General features: G+C 37.5%; 1 non-coding gene across 1 annotated transcript; it reads left to right on the forward strand.

Annotated features, from left to right (window-relative positions):
* The first annotated feature begins 1,380 nt into the window (after nt 1–1,380).
* Nucleotides 1,381–1,488, forward strand: LOC145629672 (small nucleolar RNA R71). The gene has a single exon (XR_014111829.1). It is a non-coding gene; the product is annotated as a small nucleolar RNA R71 (small nucleolar RNA).
* The last annotated feature ends 14,943 nt before the right edge of the window (nt 1,489–16,431 follow it).

The raw sequence follows: 16,431 nt of genomic DNA on the forward strand, positions 1-16,431 counted from the left end.
ACACTTTCTCCAAGATCATCTAAGGCGCCCCTAGCTTCCATGTTCCCAATTTTAACCGGCAAAGTAAAACTTCCCGGGTCTTTTTCCTTCTAGGGCATCTTATGTTGGACAAGAGCACTGACTTGATGTGGAAGGGTGATAAGATCATCATTGAGCTTCCTCTTGTTGGTGAGAATATCTTTTAGGAACTTAGAGTAAGATGGAATTTGTGTCACAACTTCAAGAAAAGGGAGGTTGATATGAAAATTCTTCATGACACTAAGAAATTTTATAAACTTGACATTCAACTTCCTCTCCGCTAGCCGACCGAGAAAAGGAACCGGTCCATCAAGATTCCTAGCCTCACTAGGAATTGAAGTTGTCTTCTCAGTGTAAAGCTTCTTCTTCTCTAAACCTCCTTCTATCTCATCACCTTTTTCTTTCTCACCTCCCTTGTTTTCATTCACACTCTTCTCTACTCCCTTCTTTTCCTCACTATCCCCTTCATTTGGCCCTTCATAGGAAGTTCCCGACCTCAATGTGATCTCCTTGCATGTGTCGGGTTTTGGATTGTGAGATGGGTTAGGTTGTGGTTGTCCGGGTAGAGTGGATGGTGAATAGAAAGGAGTTCTCTCGGCCAATTGAGCTAGTTGTGAATCAACCATCTTGTTGTGAGCTCTTATCTCTTGCATTTGTTGCCCAAAATATTGCATTTGCGCATGCATGTCTTGGAGGAGTTGAGTTTGAGTTAGCTCCGCTTGAGGTGCTTGTTCTTGATGATTTCTATGAGGTGCTTGGGTTTGATTGTTGTATTGGTTATTCCTTGGATAGCTTCCTCTTGGGTTTTGAGGTTGAGATGGAGGTGAATTTTGATATTGAGGGTTAGAGTTATAGGAAGGTTGAGCTTGTTAGTTCCATTGTTGAGGTTAAGGTACAAACCCGGGTGGTGGTAGTCTCCAAGCTACTCCACCGCCGCTTCCTCTAAATCCCTATTGCCTTGTGTTGTATGCCGCTACATGTTTGGGGCTTAAACCTCCACAATAGGATGTATCATGGTTCGTACCTCCACAATTTTAACAAGAGAAAGAGTTAACTTGAGAAGAGATTGCTCCACCACTTTAGCTTGCATTCACACTCGTGTTCAACTTGGAAAGCCCTTTTGTTAGTTGATCAATTTAATGATGTAATTGATTAACTTTCTCCAATTCGTAAATACCACCTCTCTCTGGAGTGTTTCTTCTTCCTCCCCCCCAAAGAATAATTCTTTGTTACCTCTTCTATTGTGGCTTCAACTTGATTTTGAGGGATCTTGATTAATTGACCACCCGCCCCCGCATCCAAGTTGGCTCTTGACATGGGCTCCAATCCGTCGTAGAAAAACCGCATGAGCAACCCTTGATTGTACTCATGGTGGGGACATGCTTGTACCAACTCCTTGAATATGTCCCATGCTTCACCAAGACTTTCATCGGCATCTTGCTCAAATGATGCAATTTTCCTTCTCATTTCGACGATCTTCTCCTCGAAGATAAAGCGCTTCAAGAACTCATTTACCACCTCCCTTCATGTTGTTAGAGTGTTAGGCTTTACTTTCTTTATCCATTTCTTTCCTCGTCCGGTGAGATATTGCCGGAAAAGGTGCATACGAATGTAGTCTTGACTCACTTCATTTGTTTGAATCATTGCGCACAATTCAAGGAATCGGTCCAAATGTTCAATAGGGTCCTCACTTGCACTTCCGGAAAATTGCTCCGATTGGACCATTCGAGTATATTGTGGATGAAATGAGAAGTTAGTTTCTATGACGGGTAGCAAAATCCCTCCCGTGATCTTATAATCCTCCGGATTTCCGAACTCACGAAACAAAACATCATTCTCTTGACCCCGCCATTGATCCGCGTGGTGAACTTGAAGAGTAAGTATCACTCTAACTATCAACTATATCACCAAAACCTCTTCCTTCGTCTTGATAAAGCCTACGGACTTGTCTTAAGGTTCGGTTGATTTCATGGTCAATTTGATGTGAGGGTGCTCCTTGAGACCTCCTAAGCATTCACCAAAGCTAAGCAAACAATTAGCAATGACAAGGATGATAAAACAAAAAACAAAATGAAAAGAAATCAAAATGACTCTAACAAAAGCAATAATAGACGCTAAACAAGCCGCCTCCCCGGCAACGGCGCCAAAATTTGATCACGGGTTAGATAGGTCATTAAGCTACTACCCTAACCAAATTACTCATTTATAATACCTAAACCTACACTAAACTAGTTAGTGGCCAGTAAAGGGTCGAACCACTAGGGAAGCACGCTAAATCAAAATCAAATATAACTAATGCAAGAGTGAAAAGGGGATTGTTTTTGTTGGTTTTTTGTTGAGTACACTAGGTGAAAATAATGCTTTGGCAGTGGTTCAAACCCGGTCTAAGGCACCAGTTTGAACCGCTGCCTATGTGGGGGGGTGCCAAAAACCCAGTTTTTAGCACCGGTTAAAAACCGGTGCCATATGCTCAATTGGGCACCGGTTAACCGGTGCCTTTTAATGCTCTCCCGCCAATTTTTTTTTTGGTGGTAACTATTTTAGGCACCGGTTGGTGCCTAACCGGTGCATATTCACGAAATAATTTTATTTTTTTTTTCCAATTTTCGTGCAATAATATTTTAAAAAAATAAAAACCTGTTTCCAGCAATAATAATAACCTGTAATTCCTGCAATTATATTAAATATAATAATTAATAATATTAACATTATAATAACTAATAATAATAATATTATTAATTATTACAATAAAATACAAAAATAATATTAAAAACAAGAATTCAATTATATATATAGATATAAATATTCCCAAACGCAATACAAAAAAAAAAGTTGTTACATATACAAATAATAGTAAGTAAATATATAATGAATAATAAGTTATATAGTTCAAAAGTTAACATAAATAATTTACAATTACAATGTCATTTACATGTTGAAGGTGATAAAAGACGCCAACATGTCATGCACTTCATTAAGTTCCTTGATTGTCAACGGACCATCCTTTTGGACCTTGCAAAACTTGAAATACAAAAACATTATGTTAAAATTAATTAATTAAGCAAAACAATATGTATTTTATCAAATATTACCTATATGATTTCTATGTAGCCCATTTCCTACATTACTTATCAAATGAACTATTTCTTTCTCATAACATGTCAATGTTGGGTAGTTGTATGTGTGTAAGCCCTAAAATTGTATAGGAGAGCATTTTATTAAGGATTATGACGCATTTTACTAAAAATGGCCCGAAAATGGCCTATATGACTTTACTTTGCCCATTTCCTACATTTCTTATTAAATGAACTTTATTTATCTCATAACATGTCAATATTATATAGTTATAGGTGTATAAGGAAAAAAATCACATCAAAAGAGCATATTAACACAAAATGGCCCAAATATGGCCCATATGACTTCTATTTAGCCCATTTTCTACCTTTCTTGTCAAATGGCCTTTTTGTTTCTCATAACATCTCATTGTTGGGTAATATTAGGTGTCTAAGGCTAGAAATCACATCACTACAGTATTTGAATAAGTTTAACAACGCATTTTACTCAACATGGCCCAAATAGGGCCTATATGACTTCTATGTAGCACATTTCCTACATTACTCATCAAATGAACTATTTCTTTCTCATAACATGTCAATGTTGGGTATTTGTCTGTGTGTAAGCCCTAAAATTGTATAGGAGAGCATTTTATTAAGGTTTATGACGCTTTTTACTAAAAATGGCCCGAAAATGGCCTATATGACTTTACTTTGCCCATTTCCCACATTTCTTATTAAATGAACTTTATTTATCTCATAACATGTCAATATTATCTAGTTATAGGTGTATAAGGAAAGAAATCGCATCAAAAGAGCATATTAACACAAAATGGCCCAAATATGGCCCAAATGACTTCTATTCAGCCCATTTTCTACCTTTCTTGTGAAATGGCCTTTTTGTTTCTCATAACATTCCATTGTTGGGTAATATTAGGTGTCTAAGGGTAGAAATCACATCAATATAGCATTTCAATAAGTTTTAGGACTTACCTCATCAAGCTGTTGAGTGTCCGTACAATGAGTCACAATGTCAAGCATGAATCTCATCACATACAAAGCACAATCAAGTCCATTCTCTTGTTGTGCGCACTAGCATATGACAAAAAAATCACATCAGTGAAACATGCAAAGGAATTAGCAAATATTTACTAACATAGATTTTCAAGATAATCACAATATCATGTAAATTACAAACGGTGACTTCCATGTTGGACCCTTTGGAGCACGATAATGTAGCTTCTTCATAACACTTTAGTAAAAAAAAGTACATTCAAATTTGATTAGTCGTATGTTTACTAAATTAGTTATTATTAGCAATAATCATCACTAGGTTGCTATATATATTTACTTTTGCAATATAGACTTCACAAGCCACTTCTCCAATGATCGAGCTAAATCAAGGTGATAAATTGTGTTAATGGAACTACAAATCACCATGAGGCTCCAATGCTCCCTACATAAGTTCACAATTGACAAGCAAATTAATATTTAGGAGTCAACATATAATGAGGCCAAATCGATCGAATTTGACATGGTTAGACTTACTCTCTATAACAGGGGGCAAATATGAACTTGTCTCCCGCACGCGATGATTCCCCGATACTTTGCTCAACATAGTACAACATGTCATGGGGGTTGCCTATGATTCTAGTAGTGGATAACTGCTCGGGCATAACCACCCAACTTTACAACGAGAATAAGTTTAAGTTAATTGCTCCTGTAGTGCTCTGCGTGCATGAACATTAAATAATTAATCAGATGTAGGATATTCACCAGCAATTTGAACAACTTGAAAAAAGTATAGATTATGTGGGCATTGAAGTACCTCATGAATGTTTAAATGAGGGAAATGTTAAGCTTTGCACCACGTAGAAATTCCTTCACATCTTCTTTGCTGATCCATGCAACAGCATCCTCATCATAGTGGAACATTGCCTTAGTAAGTGCAACTTCCATGGGATCGACAAAATGAAAAACACGGTTGGGAAGAAAGGTCATGTCAGCAGAGAGCGATTGAAGAACAATGTCTTCAACAAGAGGAGTAGGGTGCATGGGTGAACCTTTCGAAGAGTGCAACTTCGACGCTTGTTCACTCTTGGATCGTTGTTCACTTAGCTTCTTCATAGATTGATAAATTCTTTTAGGCTTCTACACCCTCTTTCTCTTTGAAGTTTTGCTTCCATTCGAAATCTGGAATAGTTTGAGAAAGAATAAGTTTATAAGTTGAGAAATGAAGAAAATGGCATTATTTTGATGAAATGGGCCCAAAAAAATTAGAACTTTGCTTCTTTTATGCAATTTCAACACACAATCACTTATACATATGTAATTATGATATGGTTTGAGAATGTATAAGTTTATTAGTTGAGAAATGAAGAAAATAGGCAAGTGAGTAGCCATTTCGGCTCAAAATAGCTTTATTTTGATGAATTGGACCCAAAACCTTAGAACTTATGAGTTGTTTAATTTCAAATGACAAACACTTAAAAATATGTGATTATGAGTTGTTTTGAGATGCAAGGAGCATCACACACATTCTTCTCTATATGCATCGCAACAAGACAATGCCTAACGTCATGTTCTCTCCAGTACGGAAGCTTCTAAAAGATTGATTCTTTCTTAAACAGAGCAGCTGAGACCACATTTTTTTTTTTCTGATTTTCCAAACATTGTTCGTATCCCTTTCACCCGAGCACTAATCTCAGCACCAGTCAATGGTCTAGGCGCAGTATTCTCTTCCACGGTTCCATCGAAAGCCTTTTTCTGCCTACGGTACGGGTGATCACGCCTAAGGAACCTTCGAGTCCGTAGGTAGACATCATTGTGAGAATGAGTCAGGTATACGCTTGATGTGTCATCAATACATATGGGGCATGCTTTTTTCCCTTTGACCTTGTACCCACACAAGTTTCCATATGTAGGGAAGTCATTCATGGTCCACAAAAGGGCTGCACGTAATGTGAACATCTCGTTCTGATGAGCATCGAAAACGGAAACCCTTTCGTCCCACATCTTTCTCAAGTCGTCAATAAGCGGCGCAAGGTAAACATCTATGTCGTTTCCAGGTTGCTTAGGACCAGTTATTAGCAATGAAAGCATTACATACTTACGTTTCATGCACAGCCAAGGAGGCAAATTATAAATCACTAAAAGTTCCGGCCATGTGCTGTGTTGGGTACTAAGAGTGCCAAATGGATTCATCCCGTCTGTGCACAACCCAAGCCATAAATTTCTGACTTCATTACCAAATTCCTCAAACTTCAAATCAATGTTCTTCCACTGTGGAGAGTCAGCTGGATGCTTCAGCATTCTGTTTTTCTTTCTTCCTTCTGCATGCCACTTTAAGTTTTTAACGTCTTTTGGTATTGAGAACAGACGCTTAAACCTTGGAATAATGGAAAGATACCACAACACCTTAGCAGGAGGTCCCTCCATGCTAGGATTGCAACTCATGCGCTTGTATCGCGACCGCTTGCATCGTGGACACTCCTGCAGTTGTTCATACTCATTTCGATACAAAATACAGTCATTAGGACATGCATGTATCTTCTTATACTCCAAACCAAAAGGACACATGAGCTTCTTTGCGTAACAGTAAGACTTAGGAATTTCATTCCCATCAGGCAACATATCACTTAATGCGGTCAACAAAGAAGTAAAATTGATGTCCGTCCACCCATGCTTCGACTTAATGTTGAAAAGTGTTAGCAGGACCGATATTTTGGAGTATTTTTTGCACCCGGGATACAAAGGCTTTTTGGAAGCCTCCGATAATAACTCAAACACTTCACCTTCAACACCATGCAACATCTCATCCACTTGTTCATCCTCGACCTCATCCGCCTGATCATCATCGGCTTCATCCTTACCATTATCAACAATATAGTCATCATTCTCGTATTCCTCGTCCACATGAATCTCATTGCTTCTAACACGCACATCATTCCGATCAAGATCCCCACTGTACTATCCACTTACTCCGTGCCAAATCCACACATGGTATAATTGCCTAAACCCACGACATAATACATGATCTCTAATGATTTCAAAACTATCGACCACATTCACATTATTACAATCAACACAAGGACAATAAAGGCTTTTGCCACCCATTTTGCCTTGATAAGCTAAATCCCTCTCGCAAAACTCTTGAACCCCATTCCAAAATTTCAATGTATCGCGTCTACCATACATCCAACCATGATCCTTCTCCATTTAGTAAATTGTCTCTAAACATATATAGCAACATATAATTTATAATGTGTAAGTGCTACATATTTTATGTAAATCAAATTCAAGTACCAAACGTGAATATACCATTCATATAGTGAAAAAATGCATGTTTCCAAAGGGTCATTCTCCAACCTAACCCATCCTTGAATGTCTACTCTCACTAGTGAATGTATGTCAACTTTCAAATTTTAAGGAAAATCCGGCAGCATTTCCGCTTAGTTCTCCAAGTACACGATGTAGATAATTAATTACCCACATATGTACCCAGAGAACATAGTGATGAAATGGTAAGCCAAGATGTTCCTTAAAATCGAAAAGAAAACATACATTCACCACCTAAGTGAGAGTACACATTCAAGAACAGTCCCAACCGGGGACTATTCAAGACTTTCTCCTAATGAAAAAGCCTTGAACGGGTATCTAGGCGTATGATGATGCAAGTATTCTATATATTGTTGTATTTATTTGCAATTAAACAAGACACAAGTTGCAATTTCATGAATAAACTTTTATTAAATGGATAAATAGAAAGAAATATAGTTAAGTAAAGTTTATAAGTCATACCAATATAGCAACTACCCACTTTAGCTCAATATGTAGTCTTCAAGCTAATTAAACTTGTGTTTCAATTCACAAACCTATTAAAAAAAAACAATAAACAAAAATTAGGTTAAATATAAGGTATGTACTATTTCTTTCTCATAACATGTCAATTCACTAATTTATTTATAATCTAAAACACATCATTCATTGAACTAACAATTGCTAAACTAACAAGGTTACTGATCGCGTATAACCTGCTTCGTTGTCTATGTCATTTAATCAAACTTTTAATATTGTTTTTTTTTTTTTTAAAAATTTCATCTATGTAAAATTTTTAATTTTATGACTTTTATCTTTTTTTATTTTAAAGTGTCGGATCACATTTTTTAGACACTCTATACAGTAGCCGTATCCTAAATATTAGTCAAGACACTCTTTTGACCGTGTTGATGTGTCAACCAAAATTTAGAACTACTCCGACACCTTGTCAACATGACACTTAAAGACGAGTATGTGTAACAATGGAAACAAGATTATTACGTGCTAAACCTGCAGACTTTTCGATGGAGCAGAATCACAAGCTAGCACTTATAGGGGGAAATATTTTTCAAATGTTGAGAAATATAGACGTCTAGTGGGGAGTCTAATATATCTAGTTGTGACAAGAACAGACTTGGCATATTCAGTGCATATTTTATCATAGTTTATGCGATCTTCAAAAGAAAAGAATTGGGAGGTAGCTATGAGAGTAGTTCCGTATGAGATGAAGTGTTCGGGCCAAGGTTGGTGTGATTCAGATTGGGCAGGTTTCCCATTAACTCGACGATCTTTGACGGGTTGGTTTGTATTACTTGTTTTATCTGCTGTGTCATGGAAGACCAAGAAACAACCAACAGTGGCTACAAGTTCGTCAGAAGTAGAATATCGATCAATGGCTACATCTGAATTGAAGTGGTTGAAGAGAATGCTTTATGATTTAGAAGTTGAACACAAGCAAGGGATGGAAGTTTTCTGTGATAGTCAATCAGCCCTACATATTGCTAACAAAGAGGGTCTCATATTGAAGTTGATTATCATTATATTCGAGTTGCAAATTGAAGTTGTTGTTATAGATATTAATTATATATGAACACAACCAAGCATATTGAAGTTGATTGTCATTATATTCGAGATGCAAATAAAGAGGGTCTCATATGTCTATTATATGTGTTTAAGAAGATACAGTTAGCAAATATCTTCACAAAGGCATTGGGTAAGGCACAATTTGAGTTTATTCTTAGCAAAATGGGCATTTGAGATCTCCATGATCCATCTTGAGGGGGGATGTTGAGATAATATTATATATGTAAAGATAATATTTAGGAAATATTGTTAGGAGTCCTTAATTATCTTTATATTAATATTTGATTCCTAAGATGATTAGGAATATATTTTGTAAACAATATATGTACACGTTTAAGCATAATGAGAAATTGAGGTATTGAGTTAATTTGACATTAATCTTATTACCTAATCTTATATTTTTATCCCTTAATCCTTCCACAGGATCCCACAAAAAGCTTTTCTCCTCGTAGCAAGCACTATCGGTTTGACAAAATGACATATGACGTCTTAAGTTTGCGGCCTACCTTCAGATAAAATTAATATCTATAACAAGTTTACAAATCCAAAAGACAAATAAATAGGTTTTCCTAATGGCTACCTATGGCTGGTAGGCCCATGTTGGTTGAACATGCTGGTGACACAAAGTACTTGTATACATCCTATTTTATTGGTGCAAGGAGAGGCCTAGGCAAAGAAATTATGTTCTTTTGGAGTAAGATAAGGAGCAAAATATTCTTTGGCGTAGTGCCTTTATGCTAAAACTTTGACGCATTGTTTGAAAGATTTTATAGTAGATATAAAGTGACTTAAATTTGGAATCATGCAGAAAGGAAATCCCAAAAATCCCACTCTCAGACTTGTAGCATAATTAACATTGTGCTTTTATACACATTTCTTTAAAGATTTGAATTTGAATTTTGATGCCCTTAGGTTGCATTTATACTTAATATAAATTATATTAATAAATCGGACAAACAAAAGTTGGGTTCTTTATCTAAATCAAATGTGCAAGTAACAAATAAAGGGGTTGCTAACTTATTGGTCAAACGGATCAAAAATTGCCTATCGAAACGAAAAAAACTAAACTGATATAAAATCACGTTCTCATACAAGTGTTTTAAGTAAAACTTGTACTCGGTGCTAAATTCTTTTATATAGCAGTTAACATGTGAAAAGTTTTACAAAACATCAACTAAATGTAAAATCCTATCCTAATAGTAGGTTGACCATTAAAACAAGCACCAAGCAAAGAACAGCAAAAGCAGCAAACCTGAGGTAGAAAAAGATGTAGGAGCTTAATGCTTGATTTACCAAGAAACAGATCAAGGATCAGGACCTAGTACATTTCAATTTTATCCTACGACGGAAGCACATCAATACTTTATTGTTCAATTTCAAAATAATAGTTCAATTTTTAACAAAAAAATAAACACTTACCCTAAATTAGTTGGAGGTGGAAGAAGCTAAGGGGATGATAAATTGAGGACGACCCTCGCGCTGGTGGAGGTAGCAGCGATGGTGCAAACTAGTCGAGGCAGCGTGGAAGTGGAGGTGGTGCGCGCTGGTGGAGGGAACAGCGCGGAGGTGTAGGTGGTGCCCTGCTGTTTCAATTCAAACAACGCTGGTGGCTGGAGGCCGGTGAAAGACTGAGAAGGGCAGGGCAGGGAAAAGACAAGGGCAGGGGAGAATTAAGGGCGGTGGTTTTTGACAATTCGTACAATGCTGGTAGTGTTTCAATTTGTGCAAGGGCGGTGTTTCAATTCGACAATTCGTACAAGGAAAGGGGAGCATTAAGGGCGGTGTTTCAATTCGAACAATGCTGGTGGCTGGTGGCCGGTGGCCGGTGAAGGTGGCGGCTGTGGTAGAGGGAAAAGGGGGAGGTTCGTTGTTCTTCAATTCGTCTCTAATGAAAGAAGTCGGGTTAGGAAGGAATGAAAGAAAAAGATAGGAAGGAGAAGAAAGGAAGTAGGAAGGCCGCGTTTTTTTATTTTTGAAAAAGACCCGGTATAATTGGCACCGGATCAAACCGGTGCCTATTTTAATTTTGGCATCGGTTTGAGTTGAACCGGTGCCTTTTTCCTTTGTTTAAAAACGTGCCCAATTTTAAGCCGATTTTTGGCACCGGTTTGGCTTGAACCGGTGCCATATGGGGGGTGCCTAATGCCAATTTTTCTACTAGTTGTAAGAACACTAAAACTACAAATAAGCAAGAAAATGATGATTAAAATCAATAGAAAATGACGCTAGGGATACGAGGTGTCCAATATGATTAGAGAGAGGAGAATAATGGTAATTATCATGAAACATATGCATATGAACATAAGATTCTACCTAAACAACTCATTCTCATGCAAATGGCTTAGGCAAATCAATGAAAGAGGTCTACACTAATACGGATCATTCTCATGCATCCTATTAGTTACTATCAAATCAAGAGAATAAAGAAGCACAATCCATAAAAACTCCACTTTAATAACTCATTCTCATGCAATCATTAAAATAGAGATGATCCTAATCTAGTTCAAATCACTTTCATGCATTTAAACTAGAAAACATCAAATAGAGTGCAACAATAATCCTAAGCTAAAAAAAATCATGTCTTTCATCAATATATGGCATAAGTTCAATCCAACCATCATCATTTATCCAATATCAAATCATATCTTCCACCCCCTTCCCCTAGCTAAACGTTTATCCTAGAGAACGGAGATTAAAAATAATATCAAAACTAGAAATAAACTCAAGAAACTCAAAACAAAACATGATTAAAATTAATGAAATAAATAACAACTAGATAAGCTAATAAGATTGACAAGAATAAGTAGCAATAAAACAAATAAATAATACTAAAGGAAAAGAGAAGAGATTACTAAAGAAAGGATTAATGAAAGATGAAAACTTGGATTCTTGCTTGATTGATGGAAGATTAAAACATGAGCAAAGTTGAATACAATAAATGATGCTTGAATAACAATCTATTTTCTCTCTCTAGAGTAGGATAATGTTCTATGGAATTAGTACTAAATCCCCTCTATTACAAAGAGTCCCGTCTATATATATGTGGCTCCCCCAAAAGAAAGAGACTTGGACAACAAGGCGCAAAGAAATCAGAAACCAAGCCGTGCGCGCCCGCGCAGTAGGTGTGTGCGCCCTCTCAGCATAGTGCGCGACCGACACTTATAGGGTACGGGAAATCAAGCGCCCGAACAGTAGGCTTGCGCGCCCGTGCACCAGGTCGCGCGCCCGCACAGAAGCCGCACAACAAGTCGCGCAAACTCTCTGTTTAGGCTCTGTTTCTTCAGCCTGGCTGCGCGAGTTCTGACAGGGCTGCGCGCCTGCACTACTGCCGCTCAACAGCCCGCGCACAACAGTTTGCTTGGCTTCTTGATATCTTCTTTCTTTCGGCACATAAAACCTACAAAATAAAATCATGGAAATCAAAATATAAATAAAGCGAGAAGACTAAGAAAAGGAAAGATAAAGGAGAAAAGAAAAGAGGAAGCAAAACAAAGTAAAAATGCTTAGAAAAAGGGCCAAATAAGTGCAAATGAGGGAAGAATCCTTAGGGAAAAAGGATAAAAGAGTCGCATAAATGCCACTCATCAACTTTAGTGTATGTTCACAGTGGGGTTCAAGCTAGGGGTAATTCTTGAAATATTCCCTACAGTTTTCGGCTAATCTAGTGGGGTGGATTTCAATTTTAATTCCTGAAATTTATTTCGCCAATGATTTAGAATGAGTGGATGAAATTCGAAAGTTTTAAGTATTTCATGTGCGTAATTTTGATTAACATTATTGTCATATGCATAAAAATGATCTCATTGGAAAGACCATCCATAATGAGTTAAAACATAGGATTTTTACACGTAGGAAATTTGAGGAATATCTTTCACAACTAGGATTGAGATAATGCTGCACGAAATTGGAAAATTTTATCGAGCACAGAAAGCTGCTGAGGCATGTATGAACTAGCGTCACGGAACAAAGTCTAGCGCCAATTATTTGATGTTAGCTCTAGGTGACAGCTACTGTCGCAGGCGCTAAAGCCAAATTGTGGCGCTGGCCTATGTTTGCTGGCGCCAAGTTCTTCCAATACCGAGCCAGAAATATGCGTTCAAATTTCGACCAATTTTTAGAAATGTTTGCTCGATCCTACTTCCCTATTGAATATTTCTTACTTTTGTAAAACCCATAGGTGTTCTACATATGCACATAACCCTCTGGGAATTCATGCTCCATCTACCTGATTGAACGCTCTAAGCAACAAAGGGTAGATCCGAGAATGTTGAATCCACCAAACCATGGAAGCGAGTTTTTCTTAACTCGCGGTGTCCAATCCATTCGCGCCAACCCTTCACAGTTAGGCTTACGCACGCTGCATCCGGACAATTAACCATAGACCCTCTTTTGACTAACCCATATCCCGAACTTTAAAGAACTAGAGCCATGGTTAAGTTGCAAACTCATTGCGTCATGTTGTGCCTACTTGACTAGTTGTGCATACCCTATGTGTAATTTCCTAACCGTTCGTTTGACTTGTGTTAAGATTAAATAAACTGATTTATGACTAAAAGAACTTTGACTAATTAATTAATTAATTAATGTGAGTAATTAAAGTCTAATAATTTAATCAGAGTTGACTTAGTACGACTTTAGGCATACCCTAATAATAATACCGAAAGCAGTTCAAGATCGATGTTCCAGCAATGGCACCAAGATTAAAACTGCAGCGCCACTCTTTGGAGCGTAGCGCCTGGCCACAACCCTGTCGTCTGGCGCTACACTGAAAAGAGAGGCGTCTGTCCTGTCGTTTTGGCGACAGTTCGGTTTATTGCTCGAGTCATCACCTTATGTGTAATTGAAAGGTTTGCTAGTCAAGTCGGTTAATTTTTACTGGTAATAATACCGTGTCAAGTCAATAATCGAGTCTAAGCACGAAGTCCCATGGTCTTACACAAGAGTCAAAGCATGTCACTTACACTCACCACATAAAGCACACACTAATGCATACTTTGACCATGTCTTAAAGAGTCTTGTATGCGCGTATTTTCCGACATTTATTTTTAGGGGGGTAAGTCGGATATTAATCCTCCAATTATACCACTTGTTTGAACCCTATACTTAATCCCCAAAAATGCACCCTATTTTTGCTTTTTTCTTTTTCAAAACCCGTAATGTCAAAGCCAATTTGAGTCAAGTCATTAAAACAAAAATGGTTTAATTTACATCGCGTGGTCATGAAAGGAAGGGCGTTTGATCAAAGACAACTTTTTTATTCAAGTTCAACTTTTCGACAAACCAATAGCTCGTAAAAGAAAACGTAAGACAATAATTGCAACTCAAGAGGAAGTTAATGAGCTCAGGAAATAATTGATTATTGTGACTGAGGCGTTAAAGGTTTTAACCCTCAAAATCGATGATCCTTTGACGCAACAACAGATGGACCTCATGAAAGAAAGTCTAAGCAAACTTTCTAGTGACTATAAGTTTTTAGGAATTAGCTCACAAGGGGTCTCGGTGGACAAGGAACTTCTTCAGCAGAGGTTCAATACCAACGACATCCCGAAATTTAAAGCAACTGACAACCATTATTTTCACCTAAGACCTTTGAAACAATAATGAGCATTAAGGGTATTGACAAGAAGGTGTTTCCCTCTTTGTTCTCCCTATCTCTTGAAACCGTTTGCTAACAATGGTTCTTCTCTCTTGAGAAAGAAAGAACCTCTACTTGGTAGTCTATAGTAAACTCTTTCATTGATAGGTACAAGTGCTACATTAAAGTTTAAATTGACTTTAGGGAACTGGAAATTCTCAAGCAGAAGGAGAATGAAGGTTTCCTTTCTTTCTTTAACAAATGGAGAGAAACCTCTGCTAAAATGATCGAAGTACCAAGCGAAAAAGAATCTGTGAGGTTATTCATCAAAAAAATTCACGAAAAGTACTCCAAGCATCTCAAATACCAGAATAATCTTTAAACATTCAAGGTCGTCTATGACATTGGAATTAATATTGAAGATGACCTGGCTAAGCTAAAGGCTACTATTAGTAACTCCAACAGTGGTTGGAAAGGCAAGAAGAACGACAACCCTTCTTCTTCCAAAACAACCCACTCAAACAATGTTAGTACCTTTAACTTAAGTGAAGTCTTTGCTATGAATAATCAAGGACAAAAGAAACCATTTAGGAGGAACTTTACTCCTATAGGCATGAATTATGACACCACATTTGACCGACTAAATGCAAAAGGTCTTATAACACCTATTAGACCATTTGGGGACCCAGTAGTTGAGAAGAGGACAGCTAACTGGAACCCCAATGCACATTGCAAATATCACAAAGGTAGGGGCCATCTTACCGAAAATTGTTGCATTGGAAGATTAAGGAAAATATCCAAGATTTAATCGATAACAACAAACTGCCATTGCCTCCTGCCAGTAAGAAGCCGAGCATTGACAATGCACCTCTCGCTCACTCCTTGGCCATCTCTGATGAAGAAAACAAGGTTGATCCCTCATCTCTCATCAAGCCTATCGAAGAAATCCATGCTATCGAAGAAGTGTAGGAGATATTTTTTGATGCCATGGATGACTTTCCAAAACTAGCAAGTAAAGAGGACGGACGGTTGCTTACATTGTCCATGTTGGAGGGATCAAACTTACTACATGAAGCTCTCGAAGTTGCGAAGAAACAATTAGAGGAGCTTCAGAAAAAGTGTGACAAGGTTCCACCCACGAAAAATAAATCTAGGAAAGAGTTCACACCCATGGGAATGACTTATGATGCTACTTTTGGTCGCCTCTTTGATCAAGGACTAATAAAACCTATTGGCCCAACCGAGGATCCAACACCAGAAAAGCGATCTTCAAGATGGGATCCCAATTCCTATTGCAAGTACCATAGAGGAAACGGTCATACCACGAATGAATGCTATAGGTTTCAAAACCTCATTCAAGATCTCATGGAAGCAAACAAAATCCCATTACCTCTAGCTAGCAAGAAAACTAGGAAACCATTCTCTCTACAAGTAATTGACAGACCCAAGAAGAGTAATAGAGTATATACTCCAATTGGGACTTCATACGCTAAAATGTTCAACATGCTTTCCGTGAGTGGCAAGGTCAAACCTCTCGAACCGAGACCATTTGAATCGCTAAAAAGGAAAGATAGATTCTATAGTCAATACCATCAATTAAAGGGTCACACTATTGAAAACTATTTTTAATTTAAAGATTTAATTCAGAAAATGATTGATGACAAAAAGCTAGTCCGAATTCAACAAGAGGAAGACATAAGCATTAATGGGGTTTGGGATAGTGAAGAAGAAGATGTCTACTTAAAAGACATGGAAGGAACTCCACCTTTAGTGTCGTATTCCATGGATGATTTCTAGGTTGAGGAGGATTCATCTATAGACGTGCTCACGAGATCTGGGAGAATGCAACCTCCCATTTCAACACAACCTATACCAACTATGCAA

The sequence above is a fragment of the Chenopodium album genome, chromosome 4 (genome assembly GCF_948465745.1).
Source record: "Chenopodium album chromosome 4, dcCheAlbu1.1, whole genome shotgun sequence".
Taxonomy (NCBI): domain Eukaryota; kingdom Viridiplantae; phylum Streptophyta; class Magnoliopsida; order Caryophyllales; family Amaranthaceae; genus Chenopodium; species Chenopodium album.